This window comes from Salvelinus namaycush, chromosome 16, assembly GCF_016432855.1.
Source record: "Salvelinus namaycush isolate Seneca chromosome 16, SaNama_1.0, whole genome shotgun sequence".
Classification (NCBI taxonomy): domain Eukaryota; kingdom Metazoa; phylum Chordata; class Actinopteri; order Salmoniformes; family Salmonidae; genus Salvelinus; species Salvelinus namaycush.
This window is the reverse complement of record NC_052322.1, coordinates 36722768-36742549: the sequence shown is the minus strand read 5'-3', so window position 1 is coordinate 36742549 and position 19782 is coordinate 36722768. Positions and strand designations below refer to the sequence as shown.

Below are 19782 nucleotides of genomic sequence, written 5' to 3'. Positions count from 1 at the left end.
AACCAATAACAGGTGTGTGTAGCGTAGAGGGGTTCAGACTTGTTGGGTAGTTGTAGAACAACAGACCAGATGATTGCAGTGCCAAATCCTGGATGAGAGGCTTCTGCATCACTGATCATGTGGAAGAAATAGCAAAGCCTCTGTGATTACTATGCCTTGGTCAAAATGGTCAGAAAAGTGTAACTTGAATGTAGAAATAAACTGAAGTTACTGACCCTTCCCTCGCTAGTTAAAGAGGAATATGGCTCACCAAAAAGACCATGTCACACCAAACACAAACACACAACAAATACTTTCATAAAAACATACAAATATACAGATGTGCATTAATATAGAAAACAAATGTTGGGCGGAAGTCTAACATTCTTACACAGGATGGTTTGAATTTGTTCAAGGAGCTCAGAGGTAGTAAGAATGTCTCATATTACACCATTAAAAAAAAATATATATATAACACACTATATAACAAAGTAAAATATAGCCTACAGAATAAGGTTGCAGAATCAACTGCTAGCATCCAAAACACGTTCTGTTCAACACTGTCTGACACAAACAAAGAACACATTCATCACCAACCTGAGAACACTAGAAAAAACCTACACCAACAGGTCTACAACACAAAACAAGTGTACAGCCCAGAAGGGGTGAGCAACACCAACGTATTATTTCTTATTTTACTATTACCTTTGTAAGTGTTCCTTTAAGTGAGAAAGAGTTTAGAGAGCAACCAGGGGCTCCCTTCGCTTCGATGTGTTCTATCCTGTCAAGTTACCTTGCCCCAGTTATCCAAACCACCACATTTCATTTCTCTCTCCCTCTCTCTCGCTCTCTCTCTGAAAGTGGCAGGGAGAGAGGGGTGGGTTGAGACAGAGACTAAAGGGGCGGAGAGAAAGAAACAAATACTTAAGGAAGGTATGTGGCTGTGGACAATGTGTTTATTTGATATTTATTAAGAAGATGTATTGTAATACTGCCACATTTAATCCCACTCGTTGCTCATGAATGGTACCTATAAAATGTAATAATACTCAGCTGCGCACCTTAAAATCATGCTAGATAACCTGTCTTTACCACTCCAATCAAGAGAGGACCTACACAGTAGACTTGAATAACAGATACCACTGGTCTTAGCAATATTCTTATTAATTATATACTTATATCTCTTATACAAATACCAAAACAACTTTTAAGAATTCTTACAAGAAAGACAAACACATTATGTAAATAGCATGAAGGATCTTTTATTGCTGTTGTGAAATGCAGTTCATTTTATTTTTGTTTCAGATGGGGAACATTGTTTATTGAGACCATGAATACAAGGAGAGGGTCATTCGTCCATAGAATTAGCATTAGTTCTAGAAATCCAAATTCTAATGCTAGGTAGTCAAGGTTACAGCATCCCAAGGATTTTCAATTGTGCATCTCATTCTAGCAGGGAAAGTGACCATGGCATGACTAGATACAATTGAGACATTTATAATGAGTGCCTAATGATAATTTCCCCAAGGTTTGTTGGTGGTTTCTGCTTATAACCAGTGCTCTTCCAACCTAGAGCTCAAAATGGATCAGGAGAAAAAGGTCATACAAGCCACAGCCTTGCGTAAGTATTGAGTTACCGGTATACCTAGGATTATTGCAGAGACCTATTTCCTCATGGTTTGACAAGGATGTCCAATACAATCAAAAGCATTCAAGATAAATGGTATTGATTTGTGTTTGATATGTCACTAGTTACCAGTGTTAACAGGAATCTTGAACGTCTCAAATTGAAAAAACTGAAGATGGTAAAATGTCAGTAGTGAATATCAGCAGGTACACTGCATTACCAAAAGTATATGGACACCTGCTTGTCGAACATCTCATTCCAAAATCATGGGCATTAATATGGAGTTGGTCCCCCCTTTGCTGCTATAACAGCCTCCACTCTTCTGGGAAGGCTTTCCACTAGATGTTGGAACATTGCTGCGGGGACTTGCTTCCATTCAACCACAAGAGCATTAGTGAGGTCGGGAACTGATGTTGGACAATTAGGCCTGTCTTGCAGTCGGCATTCCAATTTATCCCAAAGGTGTTCGATGGGGTTGAGGCCAGGGCTCTGTGCAGGCCAGTCAAGTTCTTCCACACCGATTTTGACATACCTTTTCTGTTTGGACCACGCTTTGTTCACAGGGGCATTGTCATGCTTAAACAGGAAAGGGCCTTTCCCAAACTATTGCCACGAAGTTGGAAACACAGAATCATCTAAAATGTCATTGTATGGTGTAGGGTTAAGATTTCCTTTCACTGGAACTAAGTGGCCTAGCCCGAACCAGGAAACACAGCCCCAGACCATTAATCCTCCTCCACCAAACTTTACAGTTGGCACTATGCATTGGGGCAGGTAGTGTTCTCCTGGCATCAGCCAAACCGAGATTCGTCTGTCAGACTGCCAGATGGTGAAGCGTGATTCATCACTCCAGAGAACGTGTTTCCACTGCTCCAGGCTCCAATAGCAGCGAGCTTTACACCACTCCAGTCGACACTTGGCATTGTGCATTGTGATCTTAGGCTTGTGTGCGGCTGATCGGCCATGGAAACACATTTTATGAAGCTCCCGACGAACAGTTATTGCGCTGATGTTGCTTCCAGAGGCAGTTTGGAACTCGGTAGTGAGTGTTACAACCGAGGACAGACGAGTTTTATGCGTTACGTGCTTCAGTACTCGGCGGTCCCGTTCTGTGAGCTTGTGTGGCCTATCACTTCGCAGCTGAGCTGTTGTTGCTCCTAGACTTTCCACTTCACAATAACAGCACTTACAGTTGACCGGGGCAGCTCTAGCAGGGCAGAAATGTGATGAACTGACTTGTTGGAAAGGTGGCATCCTAGGATGGTGCAACATTGAAAGTCACTGAGCTCTTCAGTAAGGCCATTCCATTGCCAATATTTGTCTATGGAGATTGCATGACTGTGTGCTCGATTTATATACACCTGTCAGCATTAAGTGTGGCTGAAATAGCCAAATCCACTAATAGGCGTGTCCACATACACTATATATACAAAGTATCTCCCCTATTGCATCATAGTATAGTAAGTGCTGTGTTGACAGGTCAATGCTGTGCACAAAAATCGTTTTTTTAAATACATTTTTTCACCTTTATTTAACCAGGTAGGCCAGTTGAGAACAAGTTCTCATTTACAACTGCGACCTGTGAATGCCTATGTTCTTCCAGCCTTAGTTACAAATTAAAATCAAATAGGTAGATTCAACAGTGCCAACTATGTCAAAGAAACACACTGATTAATAATCCGATTAATAACCATTTATTACACTCAACATTGCATCATCAGACAAATGATCCACAGTAAGGGCTCACAGTGTGTTACATGTTGCAACAGGTTGACTCATAACAACACTTGTGTTCCACTAGAGAGCATTAAGGGCAGTGAGGAGAAGTAGAGGTCCTCTGGGGAAGGGGCCATCCTCCCAACCTGCCCAGAGGATAATATATGTCATTTAGCAGACACTTTTATCCAAAGCAATTTACAGTCACGCATGCATATACAGTTGAAGTCGGAAGTTTACATACACTTAGGTTGGAGTCATTAAAACTAGTTTTTCAACCACTCCACAAATTTCTTGTTAACAAACTATAGTTTTGGCACATCGGTTAGGACATCTACTTTGTGCATGACACAAGTAATTTTTCCAACAATTGTTTACAGACAGATTATTTCACTTTATCACAATTCCAGTGGGTCAGAAGTTGACATACACTAAGTTGACTGTGCCTTTAAACAGCTTGGAAAATTCCGGAAAATTATGTCATGGCTTTAGAAGCTTCTGATAGGCTAATTGACATTGTGTCAATTCAAACTCAGTGCCTCTTTGCTTGACATCATGGGAAAATGAAAAGAAATCAGCCAAGACCTCCACAAGTCTAGTTCATCCTTGGATGCAATTTCCAAACACCTGAAGGTACTACATTCATCTGTACAAACAATAGTACACAAGTATAAACACCATGGGACCACGCAGCCATCATACCGCTCAGGAAGGAGACGTGTTCTGTCTCCTAGAGATGAACGTACTTTGGTGCGGAAAGTGCAAATCAATCCCAGAACAACAACAAAGGACCTTGTGAAGATGCTGGAGGAAACAAGTACAAAGTATCTATATCCACAGTAAAACGAATCCTATATCGACATAACCTGAAAGGCTGCTCAGCAAAGAAGAAGCCACTGCTCCAAAACCACAATAAAAACGCCAGACTATGGTTTGCAACTGCACATGAGGATGAAGATTGTACTTTTAGGAGAAATGTCCTTTGGTCTGATGAAACAAATATAGAACTGTTTGGCCATAATGACCATCGTTATGTTTGGAGGAAAAAGTGGGAGGCTTGCAAGCCGAAGAACACCATCCCAACCGTGACACACGGGGGTGGCAGCATCATGTTGTGGGGGTGCTTTGCTGCAGGAGGGACTGGTGCACTTCACAAAATAGATGGCATCATGAGATAGGAATATTATGTAGATATATTGAAGCAACATCTTGAAACATCAGTCAGGAAGTTAAAGCTTGGTCGCAAATGGGTCTTCCATATGGACAATGACCCCAAGCACACTGTCAAAGTTGTGGCAAAATGGCTTAAGGACAACAAAGTCAAGGTATTGGAGTGGCCATCACAACGCCCTGACCTCAATCCCATAGAAAATTTGTGGGCAGAACTGAAAAAGTGTGTGCGAGCAAGGAGGCCTACAAACCTGACTCAGTTACACCAGCTCTGTCAGGAGGAATCCAAAATTCACCCAACTTATTGTAGGAAGCTTGTGGAAGTCTACCCGAAACGTTTGACCCAAGTTAAACAATTTAAAAGCAATGCTACCAAATACTAATTGATTGTGTGTAAACTTCTGACCCACTGGGAATGTGATGAAAGAAATAAAAGCTGAAATAAATAATTCTCTACTATTTTTCTGACATGTCACATTCTTAAAATAAAGTGGTGATCCTAACTGACCCAAGACAGGGAATTTTTACTAGGATTAAATGTCAGGAATTGTGACAAACTGAGTTTAAATGTATTTGGCTAAGGTGTATGTAAACTTCCGACTTCAACTGTAAATAGTTATCGTTCTCTCAATCTGTGAACACGCACAACCTCTTTAATTACTGCGCACTTACCCTGACTTTTTATTGTCTTCTGGCTTACTTTCCACCATTTCCTCCTTCTGCTGCACCTGACTGTCTTTCTCCTCCTCCTTCGCTTGTTCTCTCTCTGGCTTCTTCTTCGTCTTCGTCTTCCCTTTGCCAGTCTTCTTTGCCTCATCATCCTAAGAGTGGTAGATGGCAGATTATTGTAGTGTCTGATATCTAGATGTCCAGGTTGTAAAAGGTGTACATACGGTCTATTATACTTCCGCCTCATAAACATAATCTTGTTTGCTAACTACGTTTCAGTTATAGTTTTACAAACATATTCCCTTTACATAACTCAACTCCATTTATCATCAAGTCCGCATCATCACCAAGCTGTTGGGCCTCTCCTGCTTCTCCCTGGAGGAGCTTCCTGCCAGCTGCTGTCAGGGGGGTGATGGTGGCCAGACGGAGGCTGCGGCGGAAATGGAGGTTCTCTGGCTGTGATGCTGTAGTAACCAGCGGAGAAAGGCCGGTCCGGGCAGACAGTGAGTTCTGGACTGTTCTCCTTCCATGGAGGTCCTGGAGAATGTTGTTGATCATGATGTCCCACAGAATCCCTATCTTGTCCAGAATCTCCTCAATATGTCTCTGGTAGACCGACTCCAAGCCCTAAAGAAGGCTGGTCAACATCTTCCGGTCCTGGGCTTCCCTATTCCTGTTCTGCTCAAAGTCGTTCTTCATATCTCACTCAATATCGGCCATCATCAAGCACATCTGCATCTTCACCTCCTTCTGTAGCCATGAAGTGCTTTGAAAGGATCCTCATGGCTCACATCAACACCATTATCCCAGAAACCCTAGACCCACTCCAATTTGCATACCGCCCCAACAGATACACAGATGACGCAATCTCTTTTGCACTTCACACTGCTCTTTCTCACCCGGACAAAAGGAACACCTACGTGAGAATGCTATTCATTGACTAGGGTAGGCTGATCCTCAACATGGGGGCCCCTCAGGGGTACGTGCTCAGTCCCCTCCTGTACTCCCTGTTCACCCATGACTGCATGGCCAAGCACGACTCCAACACCATCATTAAGTTTGCAGACGACACAACAGTGGTAGGCCTGATCACCGACAACAATGAGACAGCCTATAGGGAGGAGGTCAGAGACCTGGCAGTGTGGTGCCAGAATAAAAACCTCGCCCTCAACATGATCAAGACAAAGGAGATGATTGTGGACTACAGGAAAAGGAGAGCCGAGCACGCCCTCATTCACATCGACTGGGCTGTAGTGGAGCGGGTTTAGAGCTTCAAGTTCCTTGGTGTCCACATCCCCAACTAACTATCATGGTCCAAACACACCAAGACAGTTGTGAAAAGGGCACAACAACGCCTATTCCCCCTCAGGAGACTAAAGAGATTTGGCATTGGTCCTCAGATCCTCAAGTTCTACAGCTGCACCATCGAGAGCATCCTGACTGGTTGAATCACCGCCTGGTATGGCAACTGCTCAGCCTCCGACCACAAGGCACTACAGAGGGTAGTGCACACAGCCCAGTACATCACTGGAGCCAAGCTTCCTGCCATCCAGGACTTATATACTAGGAGGTGTCAGAGGAAGGCCCTGAGAATTGTCAAAGATTACAGCCACCCTAGTCATAGATTCTCTGCTACCGCACAGCAAGCGATACCGGAGCACCAACTCTAGGTCCAAACGGCTTCTTAACAGCTTCTACCCCCAATCCATAAGACTCCTGAACAGCTAATCTGCTAGGCTGCTGGGTTTTTTATGCTCAACAGTTTCCCATGTGCATAGCCACAGGACGTAGGGATGCTGACGGTGCTGCAGGACCCCCTGATGAATCTGAAAAATAGCAGCGATTACAGCCTTGAGTATTCTTGGGTATGACGCTACAAGCTTGGCACACCTGTATTTTGGGAGTTTCTCCCATTCTTCCTGCAGATCATCTAAAGCTCTGTGAGGTTGGATGGGGAGCGTTGCTTCACAGCTATTTTCAGGTCTTTCCAGAGATGTTCAATCGGGTTCAAGTCCGGCATCTGTCTGGGCCATTTAAGGACATTGAGACTTGTCCTGAAGCCACTCATGGGTTGTCTTGGCTGTGTGCTTAGGGTGGTTGTCCTTTTGGAAGGTGAACCTTCACCCCAGTCTGAGGTCCTGAGCGCTCTGGAGCAGGTTTTCATCAAGGATCTCTCTGTACTTTGCTCTATTTATCTTTCCCAAGATCCTGACTTTGCATGATGCTGCCACCACCATGCTTGACCGTAGGGAGGGTGCCAGGTTTCCTCGAGATGTGACGCTTGGCATTCAGACCAAAGAGTTCAACTTGGTTTAATCAGACCAGAGAATCTTGTTTCTCATGGTCTGAGAGTCCTTTAGGTGCTTTTTGGCAAATTTCAAGCGGACTATCATGTGCCTTTTTCTGAGGAGTGGCTTCCGTCTGGCCAGTCTACCATAAAGTCCTGATTGGTGGAGAGCTGCAGAGATGGTTGTCCTTCTGGAAGGTTCTCCCATCTCCACAGAGGAACTCTGGAGCTCTGTCAGAGTGACCATCGGGTCACCTCCCTGACCAAGGCCCTTCTCCCCCGATTGCTCAGTTTGGACGGGCAGCCAGCTCTAGGAAGAGTCTTGATGGTTCCAAACTTCTTCCATTTAAGAATGATGGGGGCCACTGTGGGTCTTGGGGACCTTCAATGCTGCAGACATCTTTTGGTACCCTTCCCCAGATCTGTGCCTTGACACAATCCTGTCTCGGCGCTCTACGGAGAATTCCTTCGACCTCATGGCTTGGTTTTTGCTCTGACATGCACTGTCAGCTGCGAGACCTTATATACAAAGGTGTGTGCCTTTCCAAATCATGTCCAATCAATTGAATTTACCACAAGTGGACTCCAAGTTGTAGAAACATCTCATGGATGATCAATGGAAACAGGATGCACCTGAGCTCAATTTCGAGTCTCATAGCAAAGGGCCTGAATAATTATGTAAATAAGGTATCTGTTTTTTTATTTTGAATACATTTGCAAACATTTCAAAAAAACTGTTTTCACTTTGTCATTATGGGGTATTGTGTGTAGATTGCTGAGATTTGTATATATTTATCCATTTTAAGAATAAGGCTGTAACGAAATGTGGAAAAAGTCAAGTGGTCTGAATACTTTCCGAATGCACTGTATTGACTTTGGATGTTTCCGTGAGGCTTACGTGCCTTTTCTATGAGATGATGTGCAACAGATTTTAACTTCTTATGGCTGCAGGGTCAGTATTGAGTAGCTTGGATGAAAGGTGCCCATTTCAAACGGCCTCGTACTCAATTCTTGCTCGTACAATATGCATATTATTATTACTATTGGATAGAAAACACTCTCAAGTTTCTAAAACCGTTTGAATTATATCTGTGAGTAAAACAGAACTCATTTTGCAGCAAACTTCCTGTCAGAAAGTGAAAAATCTGAAATCGAGGCTCTGTTCCAGGGCCTCCCTATTAATTTGCTTGAAATCTATTAGTATACATGCACTTCATACGCCTTCCACTAGATGCCAATAGGCAGTGAGAGAAGAAATGGAGTGTATAGCTTGATCTGAGGTCAAAAGAGAGGTCTTGGAATGACATGACCCCAATTTCCTTTGTTCAGGAAGGCGCGGGTAGGACATCAGCATTGGCTTCTGAAAAGCTTTCGTTATAGACGGCTACTATCTCCGGCTTTGATTTTATTTGATAAATGTGACAATATCATCGTAAAGTATGTTTTTTCAATATAGTTTTATCAGATTATTGAAATTTTTTCGGGAGTTTTGGCGTGTTCCGTTCTCTGCGTTTGGTGACGATGGACAGCTTTGCGCCACTTGGCTAGCTTTGGTTGCTAAATCGACAGACGAAGAGGACATTCTAAATCCAAACAACGATTGTTCTGGACAAAGGACCCCTTGTACAAGATTCTGATGGAAGCTCACCAAAAGTAGGACCCATTTATGATGTTATTTCGTATTTCTGTCGAAAATGTTTAGACGTATATTCCGCCCAGATTTTGGGCGCTGTCTCGCTATAACGTAAGCTGTATGTCGTACTAAAGTTATTTTTAGAATTCTAACACGGCGATTGCATTAAGAACTAGTGTATCTATCATTTGCTGTACAACAAGTATTTTTTAGTAAAGTTTATGATAAGTTATTTGGTCAGAATAGGTGAGTGTCAGAAATATATCCGGAGATTCTGGAAAAAAGTTGCTACGTTTTCACAATGTATAACCACGGATTTCAGCTCTAAATATGCACATTTTCGAACAAAACATAAGTGTATTGTATAACCTGATGTTATAGGACTGTCATCTGATGAAGTTTGTCCAGGTTAGTGAAAAATTATATATCTTTTGCTGTTTTTTTGCGATCGCTAACTTTTGCTGCTGATAAATGGGTTGTGTTTTTGGCTATTGTGGTAAGCTAATATAATGCTATATTGTGTTTTCGCTGTAAAACACTTAAAAAATCTGAAATATTGGCTGGATTCACAAGATGTTTGTCTTTCATTTGCTGTACACCATGTATTTTTCATAAATGTTTTATGATGAGTATTTAGGTATTTCACGTTGGTCTCTGTAATTGTTCTAGCTGCTTCGGTGCTATTTCTGATTGTAGCTGCAATGTAAAACTATGATTTATACCTGAAATATGCACATTTTTCGAACAAAACATAGATTTATTGTATAACATGTTATAAGACTGTCATCTGATGAACCACACACTCATTTTAGATCCCAAGGGGTCTTTATTTTCATACTGTATGCTCTCACTCTCATTACTATCTCCTTAGCCATCTTCTCAAGTCTTTACTTAGAACTCCATCCATACACACACACACACACACACACACACACACACACACACACACACACACACACACACACACACACACACACACACACACACACACACACACACACATACTATAGCATCTTGCTTACATTTCTCACATTTTAGGCATCCAGCTGAGGCCTTGGATGGATCATGTTACACTGAGATGGGCACAGGGGTATATGGACAGTCATTTTTAGTGTGGTGGCAAAGTAGTTGAACAGGAGAAGATGATGTGGTTACTTGTGGAGGGAGAACAGTGAGGGTGGTGGGTTGAGCACCTGCAGTGAAACTGATTGGTTCACATCTTGACTAAAAGAGAGATTTAGAAATTCACATCTTGGCTAAAAGAAAGAGATTTAGAAATTAGTTCGACATTGCCATAGTTCAACAGCTGAAAAGCCATCATTAACATACTCCCAGAGATAGCAAGACATTCAGTATTCACTGAATGAAGTAGCCTACCCATTCCCATTTACATGTAGACAACTCCTGTATCTACCATGTACAATAACGTAATCATTGAATGAAATAGCGTACCCATCCACATTTACAATTGAACTGATCAATTAGATAAATAATCATAGCACATACATTGTTGTAGAATAGGCTACTACTGTATCCACACTATATTAGGATACCGTTGTGATATTGTCAGGCATGATTTTAGGTCTTCGATCGAAGTAGCATGTTATACCTTGTTTCCCTTCTTCAGTGAAAAGTAGTTATTTCATTTACAATTGAATTAATCGATTAAATAAATAATATTAGCACATCAAATTACGTTATTGTACACTAGCCTACTCCGCTATCGACACAGTAAATAATATTTCCTATGTGCTTTCGACAATACGTTATCAACAAAAAATAATTATTTTCAAATAAACCACATTTGCCTTAACACGGTATACCTAAATATTTCCTAAAGATATCACAACTTAAATATAGCCTACTTACTCCTCAACTGGATCAAGGACATCTTGGTAATTTTTTTAATCGTCTCTAATAAGGAAACTATCTGGGTCAGATACTCGAAAATCGCTTCTGCCACTTAAAAAAAGAAAGAAAATGTATGCCTATTTTGCCGGCTAGCTCTCTCAAATACCGTGCCAATCTCTCACTCTATGAATGGTCACAGCTATCCGGATTCCTTGGGACGTCCTTACCCTGAACCTTAAACTAACACAAAACTTAACCATTTTATATATTTATACTTGATAGAGATAGGGACATCCCAACGATTCCGAATAGCACGGACCCTCTGGGAAAGAATATGCACTCCTCAGTAGGTAAGATTGCCTACATGCTTTCGACAATACGTTATCAACAAAAAAATCTTATTTTGAAATAAACTAAATCTGCCTTAGCACAGTAGGACTAAATATTTCCTAACGATATCACAACTTAAATATAGCCTACTTACTCCTCAATTGGATCAAGTACATCTTGGTAATTATTTTCATTGTCTCCAATGAAACTATATGGGGCAGACACTCGAAAATCGCTTCTGCCACTTGTAAAAAAACAACTAACAAATGAATGTCTGTGTTGCTGCCGAGCTCTCAAATACCGTGCCAGTCTCTCACTCTATGAATGGTCACTCCAATCCAGACTCCTTGGGACGTCCTTACCCTAAACTAACACTAACTTTAACCAATTTACATTTATATGTGTTAGAGGTATGGACATCCCAAGGATCCCAAATAGCACATACCCTCTGGGAAAGTATGAACTGCTCTATCGACTTAAGGGACATCCCAAGGATACCGAATAGCACCTATGAACTCCTTTGAAAGCCGTGGACACAACTCTTATTGGTTGTCTGATGTGAACTGGTAACAACACAGTCTGTGATTGGCTAACAACATTTAGATCTGTATACAGCGAAATAAAATAACACACCATGCCATGAGGTGTTGAGGAAAAAACAGATTATCTATAGATTGGGTATAATCTTTTCTAGGCCATTAGCGATAACAGGAAATACACAAGCCGTAGGCTACACTATAGTTCAAGGTGGCTACGTTGGAATGTCTGCTTGCGGGAACAACTGTACGTTTCTAACATTTAAGGTTGAGATTTAATTAATATAAATATAAACTATGCACATTATGACTTTCGTTGACATGTGATGCAGGTGTCACGCAGACGTTAGGAAGGCGTTGGTATCATGTCATGTGGTACGGTTGCCTAGCCTTATATGTCCCTTATCACCCCCATGGAGGGCAAAAGGGGCTGTGACTCAACATTAGGAAGGTGTTCCTAATGATTTCTACACTATGTAACTTACTGTATTTTAAATCACAGGTTTCGCCAATGGCTGCTGCTAAAACTGACATGCATTCATTGATGAAAAAAATAAAGTTTGAAACAAGCTTTGGTTTGTTTTCATTTTGAGTACTTGTTTTTTTCCATTCGTCTGATTTGTGGCTTATCTGGGGTGCACCACTATAAAACAAGTGGGTAACATCAAAATGTGATTTCACCACGCCATCCTGTGATGTGATTTCCCACTCATATTCTGGGCAAGACACGCCCCACTGAAGTGCTGCGATTGGCTTATTAAGGTCCTTAGTCTCAAGAATCCTCCTGATTTGCCAGCTGAAGGGCGCACCAGGCAGGGTTCCACGCACACCGTGATAGCTTGCTAGCTAGTAGAGACAGACTACTAATGAACTGAGGGGACAGGCAGACTAATTTATTTTTATCACCACCGACAGACTCAATGTCTGCGTCTTATAAGCACACCATAGCCATTTATATTAAAGATCAATGGCACTCATGAAACAAACAGATTTAGAATGTAAATATAAATATTTTATTCCATCAAACTGACAAAACATTGACATTCAAAATAGTAATTGAATCAATCTACTGTTTAATCACACAATAATAATTAAATACATACTGTACATTCATTATTTGGATCAATCAACTGTACAATGTTACATTAATAATAAAATAAATACTTAAGAGGCTGTGAAGTGAAATATTTACACAAACTCTGCTTTCACCAGGGTCTGGAATCCCTGGCTATCTCAGTTCTGTCCCTAAATAAACCATTCTGTGAGCTTCTGGTAGACGTGTAGCATTGGTCAGTTGCAATGGGTCTTTTCTGTGGAGTCGGGGTTGTCTTTCACCTTGGGAAAACAAGTTTGACAATACAGACAACTCCTGAACAACTATTACAGTAAAAAGGTGTATGTAATCTCAACAGGTCAGGCCCTGATGTTTTTGTGGTTCGTCCTGCAGCCCGGATGTCTTCGTCCACCCAACCTGTCCTTCCTGCGTGCGACCGATGTTTGGTTGTGCTGAGATTTGAGGCCCTGTATGTCTGGAGGCTCACTGGATGGCACTGGATCTCTTAGCGCAGTTCACCCTGCCACGTCGGCCAAACATACATTACAGTTTTGAAGGGATGTCTTACACAATAAATCTCAACTGATTAAAAAAAAAAACGTTTTGATTTACAACATATTTTAATTTGTGCCTATATGCAACATTTTGCTCTCATTTCAGATGTTAGTGGCAAGAAGTTGCTGCTCTGGCACTGGTGATGGATGATAATGGCAGTCTGGTGCTGGCATGGATCACCTTTTCATCCCACTGGACAATTGCACATCTCCATATACATGTCCACTATGTAGATCTGGCCAGGTGAGGACGAGCGCTTCACTTCAAAGTGCATGTCATTGATCTGTGAATAGACCACCCATACACAAAATGTATGCACGCATGTCTAAGCCGCTTTGGCTTCATAGTAAGCTGACAGACGAGTGGTCAAGAAGTCGAAGAGCTGGGGGACGTTATAAGCATTTGTTCCAGGCAGAATTTTATCCTTTAAGATCCTCTTGGCCGATTCTGCAAAGTTGTCAGTGCCGTTTCCTCTCACTGGCATGGTTTTTCAGTAGCACAGGGCACAATATTCTCTGCGGTAGTAGAGCTTTTCCAGGTCGTTCTTGAAGTGTTGTTACCTGCAAAGTTGAACACATGTATATGTATAAAATTAATGTATGCATGTATAAAATGAATGTACATTACACAATGAATGTACATTCATTATTATTCTAATTACTTAAACAAACAAAAAATAATATATACACATACCAAGATAATGCCCAAACCCCTGTCAGAAAATGAACCAAAATGAAATTAATTGTATATGCATTCAAACAACCTTTGTAACCCATAAGGCATATGCTAAACTGAAGTACTGTGCACGTGTGGTCCAATGAGTAAAAAAAAACAGTAGTACAACCTTTCCTGTGGCAGTCCTCATGAGAGCCAGTTTCATCATAGCGCTTGATGGTTTTTGCGACTGCACATGAAGAAACTTTTAAAGTTCTTGAAATGTTCCAGATTGACTGTGCTTCATGCCTTAAAGTAATGATGGACTGACGTTTCTCTTTGCTTATTTGAGCTGTTCTTGCCATAATATTTTTTATTTTATTTCACCTTTATTTAACCAGGTAGGCTAATACAATATAGCAAGTAAAACACTGGAATGGTAGATTTGCAGTGGAAGAATGTGCAAAGTAGAAATAGAAATAATGGGGTGCAAAGGAGCAAAATAAATAAATAAATACAGTAGGGGAAGAGGTAGTTGCTTGGGCTAAATTATAGATGGGCTATGTACAGGTGCAGTAATCTGTGAGCTGCTCTGACAGCTGGTGCTTAAAGCTAGTGAGGGAGATAAGTGTTTCCAGCTTCAGAGATTTTTGCAGTTCATTCCAGTCATTGGCAGCAGAGAACTGGAAGGAAAGACGACCAAAGGAGGAATTGGCTTTGGGAGTGACCAGTGAGATATACCTGCTGGAGCGCGTGCTACGAGTGGGTGCTGCTATGGTGACCAGTGAGCTGAGATAAGGCGGGGCTTTACCTAGCAGAGATTTGTAGATAACCTGTAGCCAGTGGGTTTGGCGACGAGTATGAAGCGAGGGCCAACCAACGAGAGCATACAGGTCGCAATGGTGGGTAGTGTATGGGGATTTGGTGACAAAACAGATGGCACTGTGATAAACTGCATCCAGTTTGTTGAGTAGAGTGTTGGAGGCTATTTTATAGATGACATCACCGAAGTCAAGGATCGGTAGGATGGTCAGTTTTACGAGGGTATGTTTGGCAGCATGAGTGAAGGATGCTTTGTTGCGATATAGGAAGCCGATTCTAGATTTAATTTTGGATTCGAGATGCTTAATGTGAGTCTGGAAGGAGAGTTTACAGTCTAACCAGACACCTAGGTATTTGTAGTTGTCCACGTATTCTAAGTCAGAGCCGTCCAGAGTAGTGATGCTGGACGGGCGAGCAGGTGCGGGCAGTGATCGATTGAATAGCATGCATTTAGTTTTACTTGTGTTTAAGAGCAGTTGGAGGCCACGGAAAGTATGGCATTGAAGCTCGTCTGGAGGTTAGTTAACAAGGTGTCCAAAGAGGGGCCAGAAGTATACAGAATGGTGTCGACTGCGTAGAGGTGTATCAGAGAATCACCAGCAGCAAGAGCAACATCATTGATGTATACAGAGAAGAGAGTCGGCCCAAGGATTGAACCCTGTGGCACCCCCATAGAGACTGCCAGAGGTCCGTACAACAGGCCCTCCGATTTGACACACTGAACTCTATCAGTGAAGTAGTTGGTAAACCAGGCGAGGCAATCATTTGAGAAACCAAGGCTGTCGAGTCTGCCAATAAGAATGTGGGGATTGACAGAGTCGAAAGCCTTGGCCAGGTCGATGAATACGGCTGCACAGTAATGTCTCTTATCGATGGTGGTTATGATGTCGTTTAGGACCTTGAGCGTGGCTGAGGTGCACCCATGACCAGCTCTGAAACCAGATTGCATAGCGGAGAAGGTACGGTGGGATTCGAAATGGTCTGTAATCTGTTAACTTGGCTTTCGAAGACCTTAGAAAGACAGGGTAGGATAGATATAGGTCTGTAGCAGTTTTGGTCTAGAGTGTCACCCCTTTCGAAGAGGGGGATGACCGCGGCAGCTTTCCAATCTTTGGGAATCTCAGACGATACGAAAGAGAGTTTGAACAGGCTAGTAATAAGGGTTGCAACAATTTCAGCAGATAATTTTAGAAAGAGTGGGTCCAGATTGTCTAGCCTGGCTGATTTGTAGGGGTCCAGATTTCAGAACATCAGCTATCTGGATTTGGGTGAAGGAGAAATGGTGGGGGCTTTGGCGGGTTGCTGTGGAGGGTGCCGGGCAGTTGACCGGGGTAGGGGTAGCCAGGTGGAAAGCATGGCCAGCCGTAGAGAAATGCTTATTGAAATTCTCAATTATAGTGGATTTATCAGTGGTGACAGTGTTTCCTAGCCTCAGAGCAGTGGGCAGCTGGGAGGAGGTGCTCTTATTCTCCATGGACTTTACAGTGTCCCAAACCTTTTTTGAGTTAGTACTACAGGATGCAAATTTCTGTTTGAAAAAGCTAGCCTAAGCTTTCCTAACTGCCTGTGTATATTTGTTCCTAACTTCCCTGAAAAGTTGCATATCACGGGGGCTATTCGATGCTAATGCAGAATGCCACAGGATGTTTTTGTGCTGGTCAAGGGCAGACAGGTCTGGAGTGAACTAAGGACTTGATCTATTCCTAGTTCCATTTTTTTTAATGGGGCATGCTTATTTAAGATGGTGAGGAAGGTACTTTTAAAGAATAGCCAGGCCTCATCTACTGACGGGATGAGGTCTATGTCATTCCAGGATATCCCGGCCAGGTCGATTAGAAAGGCCTGTCCGCAGAAGTGTTTTAGGGAGTGTTTGACAGTGATGAGGGTGGTCGTTTGGTCGCAGACCCATTACGGATGCAGGCAATAAGGCAGTGATCGCTGAGATCTTGATTAAAAACAGCAGAGGTGTATTTGGAGGGCGAGTTAGTTAGGATGACATCTATGAGGGTGCCCGTGTTTACGGATTTGGAGTTGTACCTGGTAGGTTAATTGATCATTTGTGTGAGATTGAGGGCATCAAGCTTGGATTGTAGGATGGCCGGGGTGTTAAGCATGTCCCAGTTTAGGTCGCCTAGTAGAACGAGCTCAAAAGATTGATTGCCCCCCATCTATTCACATATGGTATCGAGGGCACAGCTGGGGGCAGAGGGAGGTCTATAGCAAGCGGCAACAGTGAGAGACTTGTTTCTGGAAAGGTGCATTTTTAGTAGAAGCTTGAATTGTTTGGGTACAGACTTGGATAGTAATACAGAACTCTGCAGGCTATCTTTGCAGTAGATTGCAACACCGCCCCCTTTGGCAGTTCTATCTTGGCGGAAAATGTTATAGTTAGCGATGGAGATTTCAGGGTTTTTGGTGGTTTTCCTAAGCCAGGAGTCAGACACGGCTAAGACATCCGGGTTGGCAGAGTGTGTTAAAGCAGTGAGTAAAACAAACTTAGGGAGTTGGCTTCCAAAGTTAACATGCATGAAACCAAGGCTTTTACGGTTACAGAAGTCAACAAATGAGAGTACCTGGGGAGTGGGAGTGGAGCTAGGGCACTGCAGGACCTGGATTAACCTCTACATCAGAGGAACAGAGGGGAAGTAGGATAAGGGTACGGCTAAATGCTATACGAACTGGCTGTCTAGCACGTTCGGAACAGAGAGTAAAAGGAGCAGGTTTCTGGGCACGATAGCATAGATTCAAGACATAGTGTACAGACAAAGGTAAGGTAGGATGTGAGTACATTGGAGGTAAACCTAGGCATTGAGTAATGATGAGAGAGATATAGTCCCTAGAGACGTTTAAACCAGGTGATGGCATCGCATATGTAGGAGGTGGAACAACATGGTTGGTTAAGGCATATTGAGCAGGGCTAGAGGCTCTACAGTGAAATAAGACAGTAATCACTAACCAGGACAGTAATGGACAAGGCATATTGATATTGGAGAGAGGCATGCATAGCCAAGTGAACATGTGGGTCCAGTGAGTGGTTGGGCTGACTGGGGACACGACGATTCAGACAGTTAGCAGGCCGATGCTAACAAGCTAGCAGTTAGCAGACCGGGTTAGCAAGCAAGCAGTTAGCAGGGGCTAGCAGTTAGCAGACCGGTGCAGGCAAGCTAGCAGTTAGCAAACCGGGGCAGGCAAGCTAGCAGTTAGCAAACCGGGGCAGGCAAGCTAGCAGTTAGCAAACCGGGGCTAGCAAGTTAGCCTTTGGGGGACGTCGCGATGGGGGTAAGTCTGTTTTTGCCTCTTCGTGCAGTGACGTCGATAGACCAGTCGTGGAATTAGTAGGGTTCCAAGTATCTCTAGGTAACTAGCAGGCCTAGCAGGTTAGCAGAATGGGCCTTCAGCGGGCGTCGCGCCTGAGGGGCCTGTTGGAATCCTTGGGCAGATTATGTAGGTATTCCAGTCGTAGAGGATTGGCGGGGTTCCGTGCCCCGTACCGGCAGTAGAAGGGGACTTGGATATGGACTTGGTCTTTTACCAAATAGGGCTATCTTCTGTATACCACCCCTACCTTGTCACAACACAACTGATTGGCTCAAACACATTAAGAAGGAAAGCAATTCCACAAATTAACTCTAAACCAAGGCACACCTGTTAATTGAAATACATTCCAGGTGACTACCTCAAAGCTGGTTGAGAGAATGCCAAGTGTGCAAAGCTGTCATCAATGCAAAGGGTGGCTACTTTGAAGAATCTCAAATATATTTTGATTTGTTTAACACTTTTTTGGTTACTACACGATTCCATATGTGTTATTTCATTGTGTTGATGTCTTCACTATTATTCTACAATGTAGGAAATAGTCAAAATAAAGAAAAACTCTTGAATGAGTAGGTGTGTCCAAACATTTGACTGGTACTGTATATCAGAGGATACATCATCAATTATTACCTTTTCTTGATCCTATCTGAGTTCACCATCTTCAACAGCTGCCCGGGAAACAATCTGGCGTAACTGTCGTATTTTTGCTCTTTTATTTCGCTGCACCTTGGTCAAAACAAAGCGCTCGAGGTAACTTTTTTGCAATTTCTCGGTTTATTTCGTTGCATCTTAGTCAAAACAAAGCGCTCGATGTAACTTTTTTGCAATTTCTCGGCACCGTAGTCAAAACCGCTTACAAGACTCGAACCTAACGACCAGCAGCCAATCGCAACACTTCAGCGGAGGCGTGTCTTGCCCAGAAGACGAGTGGGAAATCAAATAACGCCATTTTGTGCCCATCATTAAACAGTGTTTGCCGGTTTCCACTAGTTACCACACCCACAAAGTCATAATTGACGATGTCGTCAAAATTCATGATTTATTTTTTGGGGTTCTTAATTTAAGTTTAAGGTTAGGCATAAGTATAGCAGTGTGGTTAATGTTAGGGTTGAGATTAGGTTTAAAATCAGACTTTAAGAAGATAACTTGAAATAGACAGGGTTTATGACTTTGTGAATGTTGTAACTAGTGATGACCGCGTTTCCAGGCATTGTGCCGAAAATCTCCCCCGACAGAATTCCCCCCTTCGCTTGAACGCGCACGCACTCAAATCTTCATTGCTGCGACTTGCTTGCTAGTTGAGATTTCTGATCACGTTAGGATGCGTTTCATATTTTTTTTGTCGGTTTGATCGTGGGGGAGACCGTAATGTCTGCAGTTTTCCCATGTCCTATTCATCTAGTAGTTGTTCTGAAATGTTTATTGCTTGCCTACATTTTACTCCCTCCTCTATGTTTAATATAACACACATACATTCATTATTAATTTCGGTTGCCTATCCTGAAGTGAAGTTTGTTCTATAGAAAGTACTAAGGTATTAAAGAAATTAGAGGGGGGGAGAGAATTTCGCCAGGCAAGAAAATG

General features: G+C 42.5%; 2 long non-coding RNA genes across 3 annotated transcripts; both read right to left on the bottom strand.

Annotated features, from left to right (window-relative positions):
• Window positions 1-3288: 3288 nt before the first annotated feature.
• LOC120061391 lies at window positions 3289-11659 on the bottom strand. 2 transcript variants are annotated; one of them, XR_005478324.1, is made up of 3 exons: window positions 11564-11659; window positions 5165-5313; window positions 3289-3468 (listed from the first exon to the last, which is right to left on the bottom strand). It is a non-coding gene; the product is annotated as an uncharacterized LOC120061391 (long non-coding RNA). The 2 variants fall into 2 exon arrangements; XR_005478323.1 differs by having other exon boundaries at window positions 11417-11646.
• Window positions 11660-12788: 1129 nt separating this feature from the next.
• On the bottom strand, window positions 12789-19143 carry LOC120061393. The gene is made up of 2 exons (XR_005478326.1): window positions 18829-19143; window positions 12789-13967 (listed from the first exon to the last, which is right to left on the bottom strand). It is a non-coding gene; the product is annotated as an uncharacterized LOC120061393 (long non-coding RNA).
• Between the last annotated feature and the right edge of the window lie 639 nt (window positions 19144-19782).